Source organism: Theropithecus gelada, chromosome 6 (assembly GCF_003255815.1).
Source record: "Theropithecus gelada isolate Dixy chromosome 6, Tgel_1.0, whole genome shotgun sequence".
NCBI lineage: Eukaryota > Metazoa > Chordata > Mammalia > Primates > Cercopithecidae > Theropithecus > Theropithecus gelada.
The window spans coordinates 160,644,896-160,653,170 of NC_037673.1; positions in this window are offsets into that span (position 1 = coordinate 160,644,896).

An 8,275-nucleotide genomic window follows, 5' to 3' on the forward strand; every position below is an offset into this window, starting at 1 on the left:
CTTTATTAAGGCAACTTAATAGGAGAAAAGACTGAATGTTATTTCTTGTGCTTCACAGATATATTCTAGATTAATATACATTTAAAAATATACAAAGCATAAACACAGACAAGTAGAATACCTTTGATTACACAGCTACAAAAATCTGACTACCTTGAAATACTATGTCAGGGTTAGCAAACTTTCTCTGTAAGGCCAAATAATAAAAGTCTCAGGCTTTGTGAACTATATGATTTCTGCCACAACTACTAATCTCTGTCATCATAGCATAAAAGTAGCCACAGACAACACATACACAAATGAGCATAGCTATGTCCCAATAAAACATTATTTACTAAAACAGGTAGTGGGCTAGATTTGCCAACTATTGTAGTATAGAGATACACTCTCTCTCACAAGATAATTCTACAATAGGTAATAATTTTATATTTGTATATTTGCTCAATGATGCCAAAATTTAAATGAACAGAAGTGTTTAAAAGGTAATGTTTAAGAAACTTGAATGTATATTTCATTCTTTAAAGGCGTTTGAATACAGTACATGAAATTCCTAACCTCAGTTGTGAATTAGTTATTTACCAATGACAAGGTTTAAGTTCTTCAGTGGCCATGAGTAAGTTAAGTTTGTTATCACTTTTTGCTCTGGTGCAGTATTTTCCAAATAGTAAATGCTCAATTCACATATACATTAAAGTAAATACTAAGAAAACCCTCACATGTAACTAGACACAATTCTGGTCATGTATCTTTGAAATCAACTGGAGACATTATCAATTAATACAAAGTTCCTGGGCTTTATCCAAACAAGCTTACCTCTCTGCTCCAGATGCTCATCTTGCCGACTGTGTGTCTCCAGGTAAGTTCTGTAATGGAGGAGAAATAATAATATTTGTCCTGAAGCAATGGTTGTCAGCCAGAGTGCAGTTTTGCCCCCATGGCACATTTGCAATGTCTGAAGATATTTTCAATTTTTTTTTGAGATAGAGTCTTGCCCTATTGCCCAGGCTGCAATGCAAGTGTGCAATCTCAGCTCACTGCAGCCTCTGCCTCCCGGGCTCAAGAGATCCTCCCACCTCAGCCTCCCAAGTAACTGGGACGACGGGTGTGCACCACCACGCCCAGCTAATTCTTGTATTTCTTGTGGAGATGGGCTTTTGTCATTTTGCCCAGGCTGGTCTCCAACTCCTAGGCTCAAGTGATCCTCCTGCCTCAGCCTCCCAAAGTGCTGGGATTACAGGTGTGAGCCACTGCACTCTGTCTTATTTTCACCATTTGGGATGAGAGATGGTACTGGTTTCTAATGAGTAGAGGCCAGAGATTGTGCTCAATATCTTACCATACCCAGGACAGTCCCTACCCTGAAATAATTATCCAGCCCAAAATGTCAATAGTTCCAAGTTGGGCAAACTCTGCTCTGAGGTTTTTGTGAGGATTAATTCACATAGTGCTCTAAAAGTTTAGCAGAATACTGAGCTCAATAAATCTTAACTGTTAATAAGACTGATTTCTATCGACTGGTAGAAAATATACCTTTATGCAAATTTCAAGTGAACACAAACATGTAGAAAAATAAGTGAACTCTCTATTTTTTGTGCTAGATGCTTATTGAAGCATTTATTTAGATTAAATAATAAAATTAATACCTAGTCATGTATGTATTGACATCTAGAATCCATATGCTCTTTGTGAGCCTTGAAAGGTTTTGAATGATACTTGACTATTCTGTCATTGCCATGGTAAATGTTTTATCTTGTTGTTAATATCTGACTTACTTAAAATTCATGTGGGAAATTTGAAAGTTCTATTTCCTATCTTGCAAATCAATGACAACTTAATCAATGCTGCTAAAACAAGCCCCAGTTCTTATGTAGTAGAAGAGTAAACAAGCTGGAGAATTAAAAGTGACAGCGTCTTCACATCAAGGACAGAGAGCATATTTCTATCTTGTTCTTCTATGTCTGCAGCGCGAAAGGTTCCATCTGCTTGCCTCTTTCCTCAGGGAATTGAAGCACCTTGAAAAGGATAAGGAAACTTCAACATTACAACAATGTTTCATATCATTAGGCTCAAATTAGGTAAATAACAGAATCCTAAGCTGATGACACATCCCGGGTTTGCACTAATCGTAATTTGCAATCTCCATCCTTGTCATCAGAACCTTTTTGCCTAGCTGCTGCTTCTGTTCCCACCCTCTGGGTACAACTGAAGGAGGAGGCAGTCAAAAGGAAAAACAGAAATATCTCCAAGATGGCACTTACAAAAAGCAACAACAATGACAAAGTATAAACGCATACACACACGTCGAAGTTTATGTTCTTACTCAAATGCAAGCATCAACAATGGCCTGCTGTCAGCAAGTTAAAATGACTGGGGTTGTGTCAGTCTTCCATTACATGAGGGTATGCAAACTCATGTTAATACGTATCAGTTAGTACCAAATGAGTGAATGAGTCAGGAGTGATGAGTGAAGTGTGAGGGAAATTGGACTGTTCCTGTGCCATCTAAAAGGGTAATGGATATTCAATTCTGCTTATTTTTGGTCACTGCATACGAGTGCAGAGTGGTTAAGTCTTCCAATTTTTTTCTAAGACAGGAATCTGGAAACATTGACATAATTCCATCAAGGAATGAGATTGAAATAAATATACAAACAATTAAAAAGTAGTGTAAAATAGTACAACCACTCTGGAAAACTGGCACTTTCTAATAAAGTTAAATGTACACCTACCATAGACAATTCTACTTCTAGATCTTTACCTTAGATAAATGGAAACATATGTCTATGAAAATGATTTATATAAAAAATTCACAGCAGCTGTTTCATAATAGCCCCAAACCGGAAACAACTACCACTTCTCTTCCAGTCATTATTCGGATGGCATGCTTCCCCGTGCTTTGATTACTCTCCTTTGAATATGTTTCCTTTTGTCTGACTTCCATTTATAATGTAAGATTTTCAGTGTTGTTAGACAGTACAGAGCACAGTGAAGCTGGTCTCGGATTTATATTACTTTCCATATTTTCACAGATGTAGTCAAAGAAAATACTAGGTATTTTGTTAGTTACATGTTTTCATCAATTTATGTTTTTTAATAGATTCATATTGAACATAGTTACTTAAATGGTTCAAACATTTATATATCTGCCTCTGATTATCTGCCTTTTTAGTTCTATTCCTGTACCAAAACATTACTTGTTCTCTTATATTTTTGCTCAAATGGCATATTGCAATTCATTTTAATCTTGTTTGATTTGATTTATCCACTTCCGTAAGCTATTTAACTTTACTGAAATGCTCTCCGTTGTGAGAGACAGTTTTATTTGAAACAACAGCATTGTAACTATCTCCATCCTGATGGACATATACTATATGCTAGGTGCATTTATGTTAGTTATCCCACATCATCCATACAATGGGTAGATGGCCTTTTCCAAATTATAGTTTTATAGATGAGGAAATTGAGGTTTAGAATAGTTAAATCACTTGAATAAAGCTACACATCTGATAAATGGTGAAGCCAGAGCTCTCTTCCGAGTCTTAACAATTTCAAAATCCATATGCCTAATCATTTTGATTTTATTTATCTTTAATTTGAAAATAATTCCTTCTGATCATTCTATCCATTGCTAAAATTTATAGTAAGACTTGGGTCAAAGTTCTCATGCTTTAAGAACACTCTTCTTGAGTAACACACACATTTCTCACTTAGCTTAAATAAGATAACAACCAACTAAATTTACAAAAATGCATCTCACCCACCCTGTTTCTAAAACTTAGTCCAAAAAGATATAATTAAAGACTTGAATGAACACTTGGACTTCAGCATAACAATCATGTTTATTCATCTTTTCCAATTTTGTTCTAGTCAACTCATGTGTGTTTAGCCTAAGACACTTCTCTTGCCTGCACACACTGTCTTATTTCTGAAATCAGACTGCTTCTAAAAATTGATGTATATATTAAATGCAACAGCATTTGTAAGAGTGATGTCCCACTGAGGAGCTAGGGTAACCTGTCATGAATCTTTTGAATGCTAAAGATTATGTTCCAGTCTATAGTTATCAATATTCTTCTTTGAAAATGAGAGCTACCTTTTTCTTCTCAACTTTCTTGTGCCTCTCCTATTGGTCTTTTATTCTATTTGATTAATTCAATATCAAGTTTTCAATCTCATTGGCAAGTTTTCTCACTTTGGGACTTAGACACCCAAAGCCTGGCCATAAAGCCATTTATTCAGGGCAGAATGGTTCTCCCCAACCACTTTACCTGCATGGTGCCTCAACCACTTCTCTCAAGTGTTTGTTCCACTCTTGAGATGCTATGCTTTTGGGGGGATAAAAAAATGTAGCTTGTTAACTTCAAGCACTTTTTTGTTTTCTTCTCGTAAATGTGAAAACCTTGAAAGATCTTTTGTTTGTCCTTGTGTACTTATAAACATCAGGTCTTTGAATTTCAGCTTTCCTGAATTTGTTCTTAACTCAAAACTTCTATTTGTCTTTGTTCTTTATATGCATGCTTTAAAAAATCTAAGGCTAATATAGATTTCCTTATTCAACAATTTTTAAGAAAAATAAAACCTAGCATTTTAGAGTATTTATGAATTAGAAATTCTAAGTGTCTTACAAACTTACCTAATCTAAACCTTCTAAAAATTGTAAACAGTTACCTCCATTTGACAGATACTGAAATTGAGACTCAGAGAGTTTAAGTGACTTAGCCATAAAAATGTAGAACTAATCCATTTAATTTTAAACCCCAGGCTCATAACTAACATTCTTGACAAAAGTCTCACCTTCTGTCAAGTCCTGTATTCTTTTCTTACCATCTTGCTTTCCATCATTCTTACCATTGCCACAGAACAATGCCTACTTTTTCTCTCAACATTTAAAATTATATCTGAAGACTTTGAATTATATCTTCCTGGGCCAGGTGTGGTGGCTCACGCCTATAATTCAGCACTTTGGGAGGCCAGGTGGATCACAAGGTCAAGAGATCGAGACCATCCTGGCTAACATGGTGAAATCCAGTCTCTACTAAAAAATACAAAAAATTAGCTGGGCATGGTGGCGGGTGCCTGTGGTCTCAGCTACTGAGGAGGCTGAGGCAGGAGAATGGTGTGAACCTGGGAGGCGGAACTTGCAGTGAGCCAAGATCACGCCACTGCACTCCAGCCTGGGTGACAAAGCGAGACTCTGTCCTCTCCAAAAAAAAAAAAAAAAAAAAATTATATCTTCCTTATTTATCCAGGTTATATTTGTCATAAGGAACAATTCAATCTAACAGAATGATACTTAATAAATATTCTTATAGGAAAGCTTGTGTAAAATGTAGGATTTATACATACTTTTACCATTCCTCTACTGCATTGATCTGATTTATGTACTTTGGAATAAGTCAGACATATATTACAAAGAAATAGGATACAAGGTGGAATATTATAGTTTACATAAGAGATACATGTTCAAATAAGAGTTGGCAGGAGGGAAGCATGACTTCCCTCAGGGGAGTCATGGAGGAACCAGACTCTTCACTCTGTGGCACATATCACAGTTTTCTACTAAAACTTGTTACCTTCCTCCCTGTGGTAATAGGATTTTGCTGGATACCTGTTAGACTACATTTCCCAGGCTCCCTTGCAGGTTTTTGGGGGCACCGAGGGGACTATGTAACAAAGTTTTCTCCAAGGGAATGCAATAAAAATGAAGGAGCCTCCAAGCCACTTTTTAAAAATCAAATGAATCTCTTGAACATTCTCTTTTACCTTCTATTGTCTGGATTTGAATTAGAAGGGCCTGGTAGTACAGCAGAGCCAGGAGGTGGTAGGCACCAGGGTCCTTGAATCAGTGTGGATGAGAGTTACCAGTAGACCAGAAATACCAGCCTTGTATTGTAAATGATCAAGAGATAACCTTCTGTTATGTTAAGCCACTGGTATTTGGAGAAGGGAGTCTGTAATGGCAGCTTCTCTTACTTTATAACATACTTTTCAAGCATCTAACAAAATATATCTACCACCTTTCACAATTTTGCAACTGGAAGGGTTAGGGAAAAGTATATCCTGGGGCCTCGGGAAAAAAAAAAAAAAAAGGAAAGAAAAAAATTACAAATGGCTTAACACAATAATTCTGTAGAAGATATAGTCAATGAAAGCACACGTGAAGGAGTAATCAGTTCTGCCTAAGAGAGTGTTTAAAAGATTCACAGGGGAGGAAACTTGAAGAATGAAGATATGTTTTTGGAGAAGTTGGAAAATAACGTAGGAAATGAGAACAGCATGAACAAAATTTAGAGATTAAAGAATGAACACTGACCACTTCATGGGAAATTTAGTTTGGCCGAAACACTTGACACAAAAGAAATGAGAATAGACCCCGGAAGGGGCTCAAGGATGGAAAGTAAAACTAGGCCAGATCTTGAAGCCTTTTGGATACCTTGTATAGTAGGCAGAATAATGACTTCCCTAAAGATGTAAGTATGATAGGCTACAAGGCAAAGGGAATTAGGGTTGCAGATGGAATTACAGTTGCTCATCAGCTGACCTGAAGACATTAAGATAAGGAGACTATTTTAGATTACCTCAGTGGGCTCAACGTAATCACAAGGGTTTTTAAAAGGGTTAGAGAAAGATGTGACTATGAAAAAGCAGAGAGATGGCAACAGGACAGGAGTTGGCCTGATAATGTTGGCTTTGAACACAGAGGAAGGGGCTACCAGCCAAGGCAAGCAGGTGGTCACTAAAAACTGGAAAAGGTCAGGTAATGGGTTCCTCCCAGAGCTCCTGAAGGTAAGCCAACCCTACTAACGTTTTGATCTTAGCTCAGTGGGATCCAAGTCAGACTTTTGAGCCGCAGAAAATAAATTTGTGCTCTTTAAGCCACTCGGTGTGGTTACTTATTGTAGCAGCAATAGGAAACTAATACTTCTTGCTCAACCTGATCTTGGAGAACAGATGAATATTGGGATCAGAATTGCCCCCAGGAGGGTCCACCTGGGAGCAGTGTGCAAAATGGGTTAATTGGGCAGGACCAGAAAAAGAAAAATAGAGACCTATTTTTAACAGATTAGGCCCCCAGTAAGATGTTGGAAGGCAACTAATGAAGCAGAAATAAGGAAGCTGAGAGAAAAAATACGCTATGCAGTGAGAATAAGCTTGTTTTCAGATTCTGTGCTATCCAGAAATTTGCGGATGCAATGTATTGTTAAAGCGATGTATTGTGTGAACTTACACAGATATAGGAGAATAATTCCAGTTTGGCGATACATTTCAAGATATCATTAAAAATACTGAAAACAAAACCAAGGTTTCTTGCTCCTGTTCATGCTTCTGAAGCATTTGTAAATCTTGATGCTTTTCCCTTCACATACTATTTTATGCACAATGCAGATGTAGCCTTATGCTGCAAATGCAGGCCTGTGTAAAAGTGACATCTTGTGTTGCTCTGATGCATTGCATTTCTTGTTCTCCCTGTCACAATTCCTCTGGTCTGGAAATTCTTTTGCTTTTATTTTGCTAAAGAGCAAAGAAAGACTAAACTAAAATTATTGCAACATAAAGCATATGACTCATGGTATTAAAAATTACATTGTTTTCTATCTTATTTATAAATTATATGATAGTGACAGGTAAATCATTCCAATGACAGAATTTATATCTGCCCTTGTACTGGATTGTAAGCCTGAGACAGAAGAGTTTGATTTTTTTAAATTAAATTTAGTAGTTATTATGAAGATGTCTTAGAACAAAAAAAAAATCCACTGGTTTGAAATGTCTGGAAACTAGCCTGTTTTCTATTTTCAGGAAATGTTACTTTTCATGGCTGATGAGGTCCTTGTGGTTTCAGGTGTGAGTATATTATCCTATCTCTTGCTGTAAATTCACTTCACTGCTAAGTTTGAGGCTCGATGGCAATTATATCAAAACTTGCCAATTCATTTTAGGCCACAGATAGGATACTCACACACTTGAGTAAATAAAAAAGTATGCAAAATTCTGGAAAAATATCAATGTGATCAATAAAATTAATTATGAGGATGTCAAATGTTCCCTTCTTCCCCATGGTTAACAGGCTGGTATCAGAAATACTAGAGAGGGAAAATCTTTCCAGCAGGTTAGTAAGGATTAAGGTGACATAATGCAATCTAGAATAATGGGGAACAGAAAAGAATATATGGTTGAAAACGAAAAAGAAAACTAAATGAAAGAAACAGCATGCCATATGACCACCACAGATAGAGAGGGAGAGAAAAGCCCAAAGCTTAAAGCTAAAAGAGAAA